Source organism: Trachurus trachurus (assembly GCF_905171665.1).
Source record: "Trachurus trachurus genome assembly, chromosome: 7".
In the NCBI taxonomy this organism is placed as follows: domain Eukaryota; kingdom Metazoa; phylum Chordata; class Actinopteri; order Carangiformes; family Carangidae; genus Trachurus; species Trachurus trachurus.
The window spans coordinates 5009388-5027686 of NC_139901.1; the positions used below are offsets into that span (position 1 = coordinate 5009388).

An 18299-nucleotide genomic window follows, 5' to 3' on the forward strand; every position below is an offset into this window, starting at 1 on the left:
AATATTATACAACTGCAGAACAGAAGAAAAAGCAATAATAAGTTATTTTGCACAAGTGTCAACTCTCAAATGTGCCTCAGTATGCTCCTGAGTGTTCGTAGATTTATCCTGAATAATCCTGAATAAGAAAACATTCATGAATGCCACAATCTTCGTAAAAACTTTGTAAGTAAGACTTAAGAACAAATTTGTTCTTTTTTTAAGTATATGTTTCGGGCTTTTTGCCTTTTTATTTGATAGTGCACAGTAGAGATAGACAGGAAAGAGGGAGGCAGAGAGGGGGGGAATGACACGCAGGAAAGGGCTGCCCGACGCGGGATTCGAACCGGGGCTGCCTGCGGTGAGGACTGTAGCCTCTACATGGGGCGGCCGCTCTGACCACTGCGCCACGCACTGCCCAGAACAAATTTGTTCTTAAGAAGGGTTTGTCGTGAATGAGGCCCATTGTAGTTAATCAGAAAATTGAACAATACAAACACTCAGGCCAGCTGATAGCAGCACAAGAGAGGCCTTTAACTGCAAAGTCATGAAACGATTTGTAACCTAATAAATTGATCAACACAAAAACAACTGGAAACTTTTCAGATGAAAAAGATCAAACGTTCCTCTGTTTCCTCAGTTGTAGCGTCTGAGGATGAGTGTTGGTTGTGTAAAACACACAATCTGAAGACATTGCCTCGTGATTTCACTATTTTCTGACATTTTTATTGAGAAACGAAATAATTTATTAATGGAGAAAATTGAAAGTGACAATCAGCGGTACTTCAGCTGTGGTTTTCTAAAAATATACGCAGCTAACTGACAGATGCATTATTGTATAAAGAAGTAGAAGAGAAGTAAAGTCGCTAATTTACTTCATCACACTGGTTTGTAGACACTGTAAAGGCAGGTTGTTATAGTTCACTCCTACATAGAGAACACACACTGACTATTAGCATTACTTGGACTGTCTTTGTCACACATTCAGTCTGTTTTTGGTATCCTGTTGACACATGGGATTAGTGTCACTGTGTTTCTTGACCTCATGAATCTGCTCTGAACACTGGACACATGCTGGAAGGAAAGATAATGAACTACAGCAGAGAGACACTCCCTGGCCAGTGGTAACCTCTCTCTCTCTCGCTTTATTGGCATGAACATTTTGAAGAACAATTCAGCCACAGCATCAATATTCAAAAAAGAAAGAAAAAAACAAAACTAAAATAAAACAACCAAAAAAAAGAGCAATAAACAAGTGTGAAGAGAGTGAATAATCTGGGGCTAATAGAGTTGTGGAGCTCATGGCATGCTGCTATACTCTCTCTCTCTCTCTCTCTCTGTCTCTCTCTCTCACACTCACACACACACACACACACACACACACACACACACACACACACACACACACACACACACACACACACACACACACACACACACACACACTCAGTCTTGTGTGGATAAACAGAGAGATGACGGTAAGATGACACATTTTTATGGCTACGATACAACTAACAAAGGTGTTACCAGAGAAAGCAGCAGGATTAGAACCCAAACTAAATAGGTAATAGGTACTAAGTACCAGTAACAGGTACTAAATCAGTGGTTCCCAACCTTTTTTGGCTCATGACCCCATTTTGACATCACAAATTTCTGGTGACCCCGTCAATCAAGATGCGCCAGCTCCGATATTTTTATATACTGCATTTTATTTGAACTTGATTTCAATTTGAGAAAGTGAAAGTATAGAATACAGTTGTGTGTGGTGTTTTTAATCATATTTTTTAATTTTTTTAATCAATTACTGGACATTTCAGGCGACCCCATTTGAATTCCAGGCGACCCCACATGGGGTCCCGAACCCAAGGTTGAAAAACACTGTACTAAGTGTTCTGTCTGTCTGTTAGCAAAGGCAAGAGCAACCAGTGATCGTCCTGATGATCGTCGATCACCAGGTCAGCCCTCGGTGTAATTTTGCCAAAATATGTCTGTGGTGGTGTGTGAGTATGTTTGGAATGATACTAGGAATATTTTTGGTGGCTACAAACTAGACACTCTTGAAACTTTAATTCTGGCAGCCCTGAGTCCAACTGAGATGATTCAGAGCTGATGCTGAAAGTGTGTTAACAGTCTTGGTGCTGGTTTGTATCTAATGTAAGATTATAGCTCGTTTAAATCCTCTTAACATGCTAATGTTTTCATCCCCATTCGCGCTGGATTTATTTCTCTCGGGTGGATGATGATTTGAACGGCACCTGCGCTGGCCAGTGATCAGTCAGCGATCTTAATCCGCGTGTGGGTAATTCTTCACCCCCACCGCACTGAATCATTTCAGCTACGAAGGTGAAAATTCTGTAAAATGGTTTCTCTAATCATAAAGCCAGGATCGTGTTAACACCAACATCATGTCTATTTGAGAAGCAATATGGTAACAGTAGAACATTAAAACCATCGGGAGGATTGGAGCTCATCAAATGTGTCGATGGGATGTACGGCATCGCTATTCTCCTTTGACTTGTCCTGCAGAGAGCTATACCCTGTCATTTCATTACTGAGGAACATGGTGTACAGTTTCCTCCTCACCTCCTCCTCTAGGTTTAATATGTTTGAAATGATAAACAGGTAAGCTGATGTTGGGAGTAGAGATGTCACGAATATGGAATTTTCATGGTACGATTATTGTTGGAGAAATACTCACGATATTATGATTATCACGATTATTATGTATTTATTAATTTCAAGGTTATAACTACAACTTTTTCATCAAAACGATTAGAGCACCCGCCCCATGTGTTGAGGCTATAGTCCTCACTGCATGTCATCAGTCGGAGGAGCAACAGGAACAAACAGAGCACCTTTCATAAAAGACGCTGTATCTCCTTTTCTAGAAAAAAAACAACTTGGTGAAACCCAGCCATGTTTAGCTTGAGTTTTCTCAGGAACAGAGGCACGTAGAAACAAACAGTTTGTGGCCATTTGAAGCAGAAAGTTTCACCTTTCAAATGAGCCACAGTATGTGTTGGTGGCAATAATATAGAATGCACTGTGGCTCTACAAAAATCGTCAAAAATGGTCTAAATTGCTGGTACACTTGACTAAAACTTTGGAAAAGAGCACGGCACTCAATGAGTTAATTAACCGTGGCATTTAATACCGTGGTTAATTGTGAAAACCAGCAATCGTGACATGGGGAGAGATTTTTCCATCAGTTGGAAACAAGTCATGTTACATAGGGTCTTGTTTGATTATTACTTGCTGGTATATTTTGTTGACATTTGCTGTCATAGCTCCGCCATATCTGTCTCCTATAGTTTCACGGAGAACATAAAATGAGACATTCCTTTATTGGTCTGAAGAAAGAAAAAGAGAAAATAGTGATTTGCACGGATTAAACTATAGCACTTGGTAATTGACAGAATAACTGAGACTGTCATGATGGAGAGGAAGTCGTTTTGGATTTGCTCAGATACACAAATCTTGTGCAGCTAAATTAAGTCGTGTGAAATAACTGTGTAGGTGACACACACAGACACAAACACCAACGTGCGTTGCACAGACTGACATGTGACAGTGAAGTGGTTGCCAGCTCTCATTCTCACCATCTCTTCCTACAGTCAAACACAGATAAAGTTGATTAGTGATGTTTGCGGTGCTGCTACACTTTGGAGCAGACATCACTACGTGACACCGGCTCACACCTCTTTGTCAAAACTTCGGCGAACAAAGTGAAAAGTTTTCTCGACACAAAAGTTTTTCTCTTTTAATTGGATGGATAAGAAAAAAAAAAACAGAACATGATTACTTGAACAGATCGTGCTGAAAGCCTTAATTGCTGAGGCTGAATTTAGACAGTTGCCATGCCTTCAGTAATTTAGTGATAAATACAGTTGAGTCGCTGCACTGTAAATAGAGCCTGAGCTCCTTTGTGTTTAAAGTGATGATCTCCGTCACTCGCTGTGTACCCTCAGCTAATTAAAAGTAATAAACTTTGACATTTCCAAACACGTATTTCAACTTCGCTCTGTCATTTTTCAAACTACAAGGTTTTTTTTTTATTATGTGAGAGGTGGAAGAAGAAGAAAAAGTGAGTTTCACATGAAATTGCTCTAGTAGATTTAAATAAGAGGCAACTTCATAGAAACACAAGTACACAGATTCATTTACCTACTTAAGGTGCAACTTTAATCTGTCTAATCTTATTTCATTTGGCTAATTTAGCTCATAGTCCCCGTTTCTTCTTGTCACTACACATTCAATCTATTTCCCAGCTCTTCTTTGTTTGTTTCTTTTTTTTAATTTTAATTTTTTACATTGATTATAGTAACTGACATAAAATAAAGGTACAAGAGACAAAAAAAATTTAAACAATCGGACAAACAGACTACAAAAATGACATTTTAGGGGAGGGTGAAAGTGACTACTGTTATTACCTTATGCTGTCAACCGCAGCCTTACGCTGTCTCTTACTTTACTTATTCTATTGATGGTGTGATGTGTTGTTTGACATAATCCAGAAAAGGTCTCCATATCTTTTTGTAGTTTTTTGTTGAACTTTTCAAAGAACGAAGAGAGAGTAAAGTACATCCTTGTTAGGGGTGGGCAAAAATATCGATATGGCAATATATCGCGATACGTTTTACCGCGATACGATATCGATATTCAATATTTAAATATTGATTTTTTTTTTTCAAAAAAAATTCAATTTTTTTTTTTTTTTTTCAATTTTTTTTTCTAATAATAAATCATGTTTCAGACCTAAATCCAATTGAAATATGTTGTTGTAACTTGCACTTGTATAAAATGGGGGCGGCGCTGTCTTATAATGTTACAGAAAATGATTTTTAAATACCATGAATGGAAAATTACATAAAACAAGTTGCTACTGACTTTTCAGTATCATAAAGCACTGTCTTGGTTTACATAAGACATGTTATTAATGTTCATGCACTTAAATGTCTCCAGCTGTACAGTGTTTATTCATTTGTACATTGTACAAAGTTTTGGAATAAATGCATGAGACTTTTTCCTTTTTATGTTTTTTTTTTCATTCACATATATCGTGATATATCGTTGATGAAATTCCTTGCAATATATCGAATATCGCAGATATCGTGTATCGTGATATTATCATTATCGTGGGCCAAATATCGCCACAGTATTGAATCGTGAGTTACCCATATCGTCCCACCCCTCCTTGTCTGTTTTTAATTTCACTTTCACATCTGACAGGAAATAGTGGGTCATGTAATCCTTTGGTACTTGCTGTAAAACAAAAAAATATCCCAAAGTGGAGAATGAAGGACTTTAGGAGCTACTAATTGGCAAAGGGTGGAGCAGCAGCAGCAGCAGCAGCAGCAGGCGGAGCGAGTCAGTGTGAGACACTCGGTTGCTGAAGGCTGTGGTGAATTTTATTTGGGTCATAGATGGAGAATACAACACAAAGGCTGAGAGCAGCTGAAAAAATACTAATGCTTCTACAGTCTGGTACCTTGAGTTAGTAATAGCGTTGGTAATATATGTGCAACACATATGCACACAAAGTATTTCTTTACACAGCCCTCGGCTCACCTCCCCCTCTGTGTTCTCCTGTTGCCATGGTGAACAGCTCCTTTGGCCACAGTGACGGTGAAAAGGAATTAACACCAGTCTTAATTACACTGCAAGGCTTCAATTTCCACCTTGGTTCCCCCCCCCCCCCCCCCCCCAGCCTCCTCCTCCTCTCTTCCTCTCCTGACCTTCTCCCCCCTCTCATCACGCCCCCCTCTCCCACCTGAAATGCAGCCTGGCATATTAACACCAGCCACCAGGCATAATTAATGAGACCAGTCAGTCACAGTTGGCCCTCTGAGATTACCACCACTCCCCAACTACCAAACTGATCCACTCTGCTTTGGGAAATATTTAGCCAAAAAATCTGGGGTAGACGAGGGTATCCAGGCTGAAAGTAAAATGATTTTCTAACTGTCCGTGACTTTTCATTCATCCTTTAAAGGGATACTTCACCCAAAATCAATAATTCACCAATTTTCTGCTCACCATCATGCCAAGGAAGGGTTGGGAGAACTTTCAGAATTATCAAAACGCTTTAGGAGTTCCAGGGGGGGTCCGGCTGGAAACAGATTTTCATATAATGGCGGCGGATAGAGCTCACTTTTGAATCATCCAAAACACACACTATGAAACATCCAAATACCTCCATACTGCTCGTCTGTACTGACCCAAGTGTCCTGAAGCCGCCACATGAAAAAGTTGTTCGGAAAAAAATTAATTTATACTATTATATATAATAAACTATTGGATGTACAGGGTTTCCCCCAGAAAACTTGTTAAGCCCGGTGGTAGGGTGGCCCACCGGTGCACAAGCATGTTTTTTTGTGACAGGGGCCTGACCCTGACCAGTGACTGATGGCAGGGCCTATACTGTAGGTAGATTCATTAATGGAGTGGTATAATTTAGAAGGCGTGATTCAATAAGGCCTTAAGATAAATGTTAAAAGTTGACTGGAAATTTGAAAATATTATCATTATCATATGTTATTATAAGACATTTATGTAGCACCAGGCAGAGTCTTACAGATTGCACCCTTGAAATGCTGTTCAATCAACCACAAAAATGAATAAATAATAAAAAATAGTATTTAAATAAATAATATCAACTGTCTCCACTAAAAACTAAAAAACAACTGCCTGGTGTCTCCATTGTTAAAGTCTAGTGTTATTTCTGAGAGATTTTTAAGCAAGTAAGACCTGGCGGCCCGCCGGGCTTATAATACACTGGGGGAAACCCTGGATGTATGATGTCAGGGCTCCAGACTGCAAACTAATTGGTCACATTTTGCCCCTAAAATTTGAGACAGTGCAAGTAAACTTTTGATTTTCTCGTGCATGTGCGACCAGTAAATTTGCCGATTTCTGTGATTGGCTAATGTGCGAAAAGAAATGTTTGTTTCTCTTCTATAATCTACATCTTGGAGGTGACGTCTTTCCACACACACGCAGAGCTCCATGTGAAACAGTAGGAGAGACCGAGACCCGGCACCGGAGAGACGCCCGACGCACCAACTACGGCGTCGCTTTGGGTTGTGAGCACGTACAGTATGACGCGTGTCTACATTGAAAGTAATGCGCGCTAGTAGAAAAAGTTAGTCTGGAGCCCTGGATGTAAACACGGAAGAACATCTCGCAGCAAATTCCATTGCTTTCATCAGTAGTGATGACAGACCACAAGGAAACCACAGAGTTTTTAAACTTGAACAGTCCCAGCAGCGTTTCCACACCTCTCCTTTCAGGACTTGAAAACACACAACCTGCAGTGCAGCATCAATATACCTTTTTAACATACAAACTGAACACGTACCTCTTTAACTGTACAATCTGTTTCATTTACCTGAAGGTGACTGCCTGTACAGATTGTGACAGCGTAGGTGAGAAGTCATTTCTTAATATTTTCTTGTTGAACCTGGAGGAGATGACAGACGAGTGTTTTGTGTACTCATGCACCCTGAAGGCACCACGGACTGGCTGAGATTTACTCTGCTAAAAGGTCAGAGATGTCATCCCATTAGCAGATCTGTTTTGCGGACCCGTTTTTGACACCACAAACACTCGATGTTAACGGAGCACATGAAAGCAGCCGTGAGCTGCTGACAGAGCAGCGCATCAACACAGGATACGATCATCTGCTGCAGCACACACACACACAGACTACAAATACACACTCACACCTCTCAGACCGGACCAGACCGGACCGTCAGCCCGGTCTAACGCCCATTCTTCACACATTCACAGGTGGTGTTTGGTGTTTCACTTCAAGCAGCACAGAGTTTTACAAAAGACAGGCTGCAGACTAACACACCCATAGACTGTAAAAAGAATGGACGTAGCGTCCGTGACGTCACCCATTGGTTTGGGGGAGTCTGTTTTGTGCCGCTACTACGGGGGTTTGAGCCGCGCCATGTTGGATTCTACTTGCCATATTTGGAGCGGTGCGGCCGTTGGCCGGCCAAGAGCCCGCCCACTGGCCTCGTAGCAGCGGTCGCCGGACCTGTCACTCAACGGTTCTGCGCCCTGACTGGCCAGAACTTTAACCCTAATAATAGTAAAACGGTAGAGTTTAAAAAAAATTCACCCCCCTCAGAGTGTGTGCGGGGGTAGAAACTATCGATTGAGACCAAAAAAATAAAATGTACCAGGCTGTAAATATGTTTTTTTAAGCTGTAAAATCGGCTATTTTAACATGGGGCTCGATTGGAGTTGCTCCCTTCTGGAGCCAGCCCCCAGCGACAGCCGAGGGGATTGCAGCTTTTTGAATGCGGAAGTGAGCTTCACTTCTCAGACCCACAAGTGCCCCCTTGAACACACCAGATAACACATTTGTTCTTAACAGAGTTTTTACAAAGATTGTAGCATTCACCGATGGTTTCTTATCCAGGATTTGTTCTTGGCTAAGAACAAAATCTACACACACTCAGCAGGCACACTTGAGAGTTGATACTTGTGCAAAACAATTGATGATTGTGTTTTCCTTTTTTCTGCAGTTGTATGATTTGAATTAGAATAATTGTCTTTTCATTTATGATTTTAATCATTATTTTGATTATTTTACAAATCATTGTGGTCTCTTAAAAAAACATATAGACACTTAGTTCACATCAGTTATGTTTATTGGGAATCCCCACACCATCCTGAAGTGACTGATTATATGATAATATGATGATATATTAATGATGTCAGACCTGAGAGTGTGGTCTCTCTGATAATGACCCAGTGACCTGGTCCAGCTCAGACCAGTCTGGACCGGCCTGTCCCCTCCACTGCTCTGCATCTCTTTGTTTGACAATACTTTTTTTAACCACAGATTTGAGATCAAACCATTTCTTCTTGGTCAGCAGTGCGACTGACAACATCCCATATCTAAACTAAATACAGGCTTTTTTTGTTCACTTCCTGCAGTAGGTGCCACCACTTCAGCACTGCTGAAGTTATTTTTACGTTTGGAGTCCAGTGCTCCCTTTTTAGATTTTCTTTTAACTTTCTTTCTCACTTCACCTTTTCTGCTCAGTGCCTGTGGTCTCTGTGTGCACACGGCCCTGCAGTCTCATGTCCTTTTATGGGCATTGATGGGGCGGTTACCTATGCTAATCCTATGTTAATTAGGATCACCTGGCACGGAAATGGCATCATCAATGTAGGAACACAGCTGCAAACAATTCTTAAGAAATTTCTTAAAGCCCCAGTATGTAACTTATTTGGCTTTTTATTAGCAAAAATCAAATATTGCTTTTCATAAATACGTATTTCACTGAAGTGGAATCACACCCACATACAAATGAAAGCTTTCTCGTACCTTAGAATGAGTTGTTACAAGTCGTTACAAATACATAAGTGGGCGACGCACCGAACCGAGGCGGCCATGTTGCCACGCCATTTCTTACGTTCAGTGGCAGTGTGACCGTAGGTAACCATGGAAACTCACCGGAGCTGTCGGCTCGGGGAGAAAGTTTTCCAGGTAGCGCCTGTTAAAACTGTCACCACTGTGTAGTGTGAGGAAGGACGGAGGCACTGATGTTGCATTCAGGTACAGTCAGGCAGACGGCCGTCGGCAAACCAACCGGATGTCATTTTACTTGACAAGAGAAAGACAGTAAAACGTGGGTCAGGTAAACAATACGACATCACCATGACAACATACTGTCACACCTGTATTTTTTAAAATTGTGCTGGTGGACCACTTGTTTACATAGACGCTTGTTTATCCTGTTACATGCAGCGTCTGTTGTCTGTCTGACATCTGCCCGATTTCACGTGAATGCAACATCAAGAATACGTTCCGATATGCAACCGCACCGCTGAATAGGGGGAATTCCTACATGTTATACCTTTAAGAATGAATTTAAGAAAATACTTAAGAAGATATTGATGAATGAGGCCCAATGGTTGATAAAGTAGATAAGCAACATTCAGTCACAGAAACTGAAACAGCACGTGGGACAGATACGACAGCTCACCACACACAGTCCGGTCGTCCTCAAACATATTAGAGGCTCTCCTGGGTCCGGGGCAGATTGTATCTGTCTTTTTTCTGTTAATCTCACAGCTTGAGCTCTGACATGTCTGGACTTCTCCGATCTTCTTGCTACTAGTGACATGATGAGGAGGACGATGGGAAATCCAAGTGACCACGCTGAGCACCATTTGCACTAAGCCGACATGCTGCTCGGAAAAAGTTTTTGATTTAATTGTGTGTTGAGTGTCTGGAGAGCTGTTGTAAGAACTGTACTGGGCTTAGGGTAGACCTGTCTCGAATCATTATAACATTTTAACTGACGATTAATTGCCATACAAATAATTGTGATTAATGATTTAATTGTCTTTTACTGCTTGTCAAACTTTTCTTTAAATGGTTTTTCAACTGTATTGTACGGCTGCATTTCTTTGGCTATGTACCGTGTTACACTGTCTGTTAGCGTGCACCATCTGGTACTGCCAGGTTTATATTTAGACATTCGTCCAAAAGCTTCAAGGACCGCCAATTTCCCGGGACGGAACTGCGGCTGTGGCCGTCTTTCTATGTTCGACAAATCGGGTGAGGTGGTGGATACGTAGATGTTTTAAAAATTTGCCTTTGACCGCCACCTTTTTGCTGCAAATGGCCTCCTCCAAGTTATAGGGCTCTCCTTTCTCATTTGGCTTCCATCCAAAAAGTGCCCACAGTGGTGCTGTGGTGTTTGGCTCTGCAACTAAATCCGTAATGCTAATGTCAATAGATGTTCATCGAAGTGCAGTCGTCGTTAGAAAACAGTTTGTGGTCTTAATTCTCCACTTGTGCCATTAAAGCATAGCAGAAGTAGAGGGAGCAACATGATGATGTCATTAAAAGAGGACAGGTCAAACCTCAAACAGTGGAAACCAATGAGGAAATAGAGATGGAAACAACAACACTTTTGTTAGTTTCATACAGATGATTGGAAACCATTTGAACGGTTATGCAAATTGTTTGTGGTTAGCTCAAATAATTGTGATCAGACAATTATGTAATAATTGTGACAGGCCTAGTGAAACAACCTGTGAAACCAATCCTGTAATCAAAAGGATTTAGCAGCACACAACAGTTGTCGTGCGACTAATGTCATCCCAATATTGTATCTCCAAACAAGACTCAGACTCGTTCTGATCCGAGATGTCACAGTTATCTCCTCAAACTTTAAGAGCCAGATGCACCTGAATGTGAAAGATGAAGTGAAACTAGTGAGAGCAATGTAATTTTTTTTTTTTAGTTTAAGCTGTGTAGACAGATGAATCATCAGTTTGTAGCTTTGGAAGCTGTGAAAGAGTCAAAACGGAAAAGATGAGAAAGACCAGTGCCAGCTGCAGAGCAAGAGATGAGAACAGTGGAAATGTCCAATGTCCTTAGATGTAAAAATGGACATCTTCTTCTTGTTGAGCTGTCCCCGTCCCTCCTGGGATGTCAGCTGTCACCACAGGGGTTCTCCAGGCCTCCCAGTCCTGAGCTGTCCTCTCCAGCATGTCCCCAGGTGCAGCCCCCCACCCCCCCACCCCTCGGCACCTGCGTCCACGTCTCGGCAGCACGCCTTTTGTTGCTTGGCCTGTTTTTCTTTTCTTTTTTTTCTTTATTTCGTCAGGAGTAGAGCAAGAATACCGTTTCGGTACCAATGATGAAGAAAAGCCAGGACCTGGGTCTTGTGTTACATTGTTCATGTTGAGGCTCAGGGATGCTGCTCCTCTTCTCCTGTCTTCTTGGTCTTGCTACCAGGAATGTCTGAGATGGAGCTGAGTGTTGGAGTGAAAACAGGCTCATAGTTTTCAGCTGGATTCATCTGCTTTGGTTCAGACCAGGCTGGTCTGTGGGGGGTGGGGGGGTGGGGCATGGGGGCAGAGGGAGATGTTCTTGTGGGACAGCCTGGCTTCTCATTATTACATCTGTCCTCCTCCTATTCCTCCTCCTTCTCCTTTCTCCTCCCCTCCCCACAGGACCCACCACCTTATTCTCCTGCCTCCGCCCCGCCCCACCAACACCATCAGAAAACCTTCCTTATTTCCCACAATGCTCCTTTCTCTGCACTGCTGCCAACATTGTTGGATAATTAGCTCTGTGCTCCTCAGATGTGTGAGTGTGCGCTCTGTGTCCTCATGTCTGCACCACCCTCGTTGTGCTCATCATTATCACAGTCATTATTATGATAACAACAATCATGCTCCTCATTTGTAATATCATCATAATTATTATATTGGATTTTGAAAGTGCTCCAAGTTTTTCCCAACTAATATTTCTACGGTTTTGATTCCATCCTAATCTGATTGTTGCATCAGATTACCATGTGAAGCATCAGTTATGCCTGTTCTAGACCAACATACCCTAAATAGAAGCCCAGGCTTTTGTTTGCTTCAACTGCTGAACTGACCCGGCTTACAGTATATTTGAGACAGGCGTGTCTATATCGGACAAGCTTTTATTTCATTTTGAACAAATCTTATGCTCAGTAAAGATGGATAACACTGTCAAATAGTTTTATTCTAACTAAGAGTAAGAGAAGGAAAGAGCATGATCCAGAGCGTGCATTCACTTAGGAGTTTAATCGGCACATGAAATAATCGCTCTTCCCCTGGGTCAGTTGGAGTTCTCAATGGGCCGGGCAGGGCAAGGCAGGGCCAGGCAGGGCCAGGCAGGGCTGAACAGGGCCGGACAAAACAACCAGACGCGCCGGGTTCGGGTCGAAAACATACAAATAACTCGGGTCGGGTCCGAGCTTCAACATCTGCGGGTCGGACCAGGACGCGTTTTAATTTTCGTTGAGAACGGATGAAGCAGCTTAGAAACTGCCCAAATGGGCCATCGTGGGCCATTTATAAATAAATAGACCCAGTTTCTAATTGAGACCAGATGTTATTTGCTCAAACCTGCAGCCAGACTGGCGTCTATTTGAGACTCTGCTTTTATTTGAGAGTTTACGGTACTTCATATCTGTCAGCTTGTGATCTGATTACCTGACAGGCCTCTTCATGGCAGGTCTGATCATGAATAGATGTGAACAGGTTTTGGTACAGGGTCTTAGTCAATGTCAAGGCCAGGACATTTGCCCTGGCCTGGATGGAGAGACAGGTTGAGAATAGACGGAGGATGTGTCAGTGTTGGGATGGCGATCTGAAGTGGTCTGGAGAGCGAAGGAGATGGAGAGGATGGAGGCAGAGATGCGGTAAGACAGCTGCTGGGGTGAGAGGGATAGAAACAGGTCACAGTGATGAAGACGGATGGAAAAGATGGAGAGCTGGAAGGGGTGGGGATGTTTGTTGGCCTGTGTCATGGCCCATTTAGCTGCTGCCCCTCTGAAGAACGATCTGACAGTCCTGCTCATGCGGTGTTTGGCTGGCTGTGTGGAGGTGATTTCAATGTTTGAGCACAGTTCCCCCTCTTTACACACCAATTTCTGTCACTTTTCACTGGTACCACCAAGATATATTAAACAATACGCCGGTCTCCACCCACTTGACCAGCAGTCCCCTCTGGTTTCCAGTGTTCCCATTGGGAGCATCTAGTTCATTTCTCAGTGTGCACCCTCAAAAACCGATCCCATGAATGCGATGCAGGCTTCGGGCGCGCGGAATCGTGGATGTGCGTGTCTTTCAAAATGAAATCGAAGCCTACGTCTATATAAGTTAGTTTTGAGCCTAACTCTGCATTTTGACATACAGCAAGCGAGCAAAATGGTGGCAAAATCTCACGTGAAGTTGTCCTGGTATGCATTATGACGAGTATATTCTATTGGTTCATAATCCAAACCAATCAAATTATCGAGGGACGTAAACAAAGTTCTGGTGCTATTTTTAGATTCCTGACATTTCCTGGTTGCCGTTCTTGACATCTTGGAGTATTTTTTTAAATTTTATTTCTCTCATATTCTCCTCTCTCTGCTAACTAGCTTGTCAACAGGAAGCAACGTGTACTTTTCAACCAATAAGTGTTTTGGGTCGGAACACCGCTCAGGCTGCAGCGACGGCACGATCCATCCTATTAAAGGGATACGCCAACTTTTTTTTTTTCATGTCTTGCCTCACTCCCGAGTCCATGACAAGCAGACAGACACCATCCTTTCGACTGTGCGTGCAGTAACAAGGGAGATACGGGCGCACCGCTAATTAGCTTAGCTCAAACGCTGGAAGTGTATAGGTAGTGTTAGCCTGCCTCCACCTAAAGTCATCAGAGAAACTCTTCAGCAAAAACAGCTGAGGAGGAAAGCAGAAGAAGAAGAGCTCATGCAGTAGATCGGTGAAGGAGTTTGTAGGACACTGTGACACTTTTTTTGAGAGAGATTTATAAATCAGAATTTTACAAGGATGCCTCGTACGTGTGCTGTACAGGGTTGCGACAATAAGTAGAAGACAGGGTCAAGTCTTATTTTTCACTCGCTAATATTAGTCTAAAAATAGATAATGTAACATAACGCGAGTCACAACAAGCACACCGGACCGTTTAGAGTTGCTGAAGAGTTTCTCTGATGACTTTATAGGTGGAGGCAGGCTAACACCCATGTACTTCCAGCGCTTGAGCTAAGCTAATTAGCGGTGCGCCAGCTCTGCCTGTATCTCCCTTGTTACTGCACGCACAGTCGAAAGGATGGTGTCTATCTGCTTGTCATGAACTCGGGAGTGAGGTAAGACACGAAAAAAAAATGTTGCCATATCCCTTTAACTGTTTTTCTGTTTAGAAACATTATTTTAAGGTAAAAAAAAGCTACATAGTGTGGCTTTAATGTTTCCAATGCAGTAAAGCTGAAGATGTCCAGGCAGAGAGCAGTTAGATACAGCAGAGAGACTCTGAGCTTAGGAGGAAAGACAGGCAGCACACAATCGTGGCATTGTGTCTCTTAGTGTGGATGGTTTATTAAACAACTTAATCATATATTGAGGATGTGATTTCTGGCGAGGGAGGGTGGAAGGGGTGAACGTTACCACACGCCACTGAAATAAGGTCTTGTGTTAAGCAACTTGCTCACTGTTGTGTCATCAGCTTGTGGTATCAGCTTCACACCTGCTGTGTGTTTTCCACTGCGGGATGACAGCCTTGTTAACATACAGGAAGAAGAAGAAGAAGAAATCAGAGTGCGATGACCAGCAGAAGTGAATCTGACCCCATTGTTCTTAGCAGGTGATTGTAGCCTACACTTGTTACCATTGCTGTCGCGCCGTAAACAGTCAAACTGTTGTGTGTGAGTTACAGAGCAGTTTATCAGATGTGGGTAAAGAAAGCTTTTGTCCTGTTTACTTTGAGGGATGACACTTGCTGTCCGTGTTTACAGCACTGCTCATTTGTTCAGAAGCCAAAACCAACCTGTGTCGTCTTTCTGGTCATCCAAACAAGAACTGTGCACATCCCAGTCACAAAGTGTGTGACAATTACAGCACCATGCTTATTCCAAAACCTTGTACTGTACCAGTATGTTGTTATACCAGTGGGAGATCATCAGATCAGGGCTGCTGTCAGCTACATCAGGTATCAGGGGGAAAAAATCTGAGGATCTGTAGAAATCTGCCAACATATTTTGTGTAAATGATCATGTGTTATTGTTTATGTGATGCGACACATCTATTAACTATTACTAGAGACCGTCATGCTGCTATTTCCTGTTCAGTGGTGAGCAGAGCTCTTCCTACTCTATGGCTTCATGGTAGCTCAGGGCTGTGGTGGTGTGTGTGTGTGTCTGTGGTAGTTACAGTAGCAATAATATTGTACTGCCTTAATGTTTATATCAGAATGTGTGTGTTAGGTAGTGACCTTGTGCGTTTTTGTTGTCCATGTATGTTTTTGCAGTAAGTGTGTCTGCATATGGTGGGTGTGTCAGTCTTTATACAGGTTGGCTGCTGCTTCTCGTTTGGCTCAGCACACACTTGATCTGAGCTCTGTGTGTGTGTGTGTGTGTGTGTGTGTGTGTGTGTGTGTGTGTGTGTGTGTGTGTGTGTGTGTGTGTGTGTGTGTGTGTGTGTGTGTGTGTGTGTGTGTGTGTGTGTGTGTGTGTGTGTGTGTGTGTGTGTCCCGGTGTATTGGATGAGGTGGAGGATGAAGAGCAAGGGTGGCTCTGGTAGTGGAGAGGGGATGTGGAAGGGGGCAGTTAGCTTCCACTGAATGGGCCCCATGTGTATCCTAGCAACACTCCGGTGTGGAAATGTGATGGAGAGACGTACCGAGGGAGCAAGCTCACAAAAAAAGAGGAAATGAGAGAGAGAGAGAGAGAAAGAGAGAGAGAGAGAGGGAGATGCAGCTGATAATGGGTGGACGAGGCAGTGGAGGTGCAGCAGGTCAGAGCAGAGAGATGGAGGCTCAGATGGAAAGGTGAGACCTGTGTTGTTGAAATGGGATCGATACGTCTGAAAAAAGACCAAGAGATTCACCAGCACCCTCTGCCAATACGATTTTACACAAACTTTTGATGTGCCACTGAACAAAGTGCGTCTCCTTTCCCCTGGCTCCAACAGAATAAATATGGAAAAGAAAATGTATGAATAGTCCAGTTTAGACTTTATTTTGCTTGTTAACTTAGAAAATGACTAGACCTAAGAATAAATCTTCTATTATCATTCATGTCAAATATATGGAGTGTTTTATTCACAATTAGCACCATGTTGTAGATGAGATGTGTAGTGATTAATGTGCTGCTACTAGTTTTCTGTAAAGAAACTGTTGGGTTTATTTATGGAGCCTCCCCACACTGTCTCCCACTCAAGCTGATTTGTTGCTTCTTTAAAAGATCTGCTACTAATACGTGATTTTATCATTTAAAAAGCCTAAAACAGCAACAAATGTTGCTCCAACAGCAAAATGAGCTTTTTACTGTATGAGGGACTATTTTCTAGGGCTGCCCCCAAATAGTCGACCAAGCATTAGACCACCAACAAGTCATTAGTCTATAGGGCTTTTAATTTGAAGGGCCAGATACACAAAGTCGTGACACTCACTCGCTGTCAGGTTTTTTTTTAATTTATTTAATTTATTTTGCATGGCAGGTCCCTATTTTTATTTATTTTTTCTTCAAAAGCGACTTTTTCCAATGTTGCTACAGACGTTTCTGGTTTGGAGACTCCGACGTGGGGGGTTCCTACCCGCACAGGGAAGTTACATAGTGCAGTTTCAGCCGACACGACCCGGCTCAGGCTGCAGCGGCAACACCATTCATCCTATTAACCATTTTTCTACCATTGCAATGAGTCTGGAAACATTATTTTAAGGCCGATAAACTCCGCAACGTTGCTTTAATCCACATTTTCCTCTAATGAGTATTTATGGCAGCAGGATGGCGTATGTTGAAATGTGTGTGTTCACTTTAATGAAGGAGCAGTCATGTGTATCACTGATGCATAGGCACATTCTGAAGGTTTGTTCTTTGTTCAGTTATATTAGTATATCATTATCATCAGCATCAGCATCAACAGCTCCTGGTCAGCGCTCTGTTGCAGGATCTCCCATGACCGTGAAGTGAGAGCAGCTAACCTGACACTAGGACAACGTAGAATACACAACATGGAGCAACAACTAATTGTGTCTTGTCTTCAAACTGTGGGACCGAGGCCTGGAAATGGGTCACGGGTCCTGCTGAGCAGAGAGAGCAATACGTCTAATGAGACCGCCCCCCCCCCCCCCCCCCCCCCAGAGAGACGAGTGGTGTTGCGTCTGGCGGGGGCCTGTGGTCGGAGGGAAGAGCCTAAAAATAGTAGTAGTTTTTTTTTTTCACCGTTTCGCCCCGGACCGTTGGTTGTCATGGTTGCCGGACGGGACGGACGCGTGTGAGTGTGCGTGCGCGGGGGCTGTCGCCACGGGGAGATGGATGCGCATGCACACGCCTTGCCCGTGTGTTTACCGTGTTTGTTTGTGTGTTCACTCGAGTGTGTCCCGCAGACGGGCAGCTCTGCCCTCGCACCCCTCTCTCTCTCTCTCTCTCTCTCTCTCTCTCTCTCTCTCTCTCTCTCTCTCTCTCTCTCTCTGACTTTGACCCTTCTGCTCAGCCAGGAGGAAGTGCTGGGTTGCTGTTTGTGTGTGTGTGTGTGTGTGTCCGATGCATGCTGTGTTGTCCTGACTGCTGTGCCTTAAGGTGTCCCCTAAACACACACACACACACACCCCACCCCCGCCCTATGGCCCACATTAGACGTATGTGTGTGTGAGTGCTGTCACATAAGCTCCAGTCCCGGGCCAGTGATGTGCCCTACAACCGCAAGGAGGAACGGTGGGGGAGGTCCACTGTGAATGTGTGTGTGTGTCATGTTAGTTTGTGCATGTGTGTAATTGAATAGATGTGCACACTTTTTTTTCC

The 18299-nt window shown here is 43.1% G+C and overlaps 1 protein-coding gene across 1 annotated transcript in view; it reads left to right on the plus strand.

The window, feature by feature from the left end:
• Positions 1-18299, plus strand: part of LOC310989284 (nucleolar protein 4-like) — a gene marked incomplete at both ends in the record, with an annotated part of 205995 nt that overhangs the window by 15615 nt on the left and 172081 nt on the right. The gene's annotated exons all lie outside the window — the stretch shown is intronic.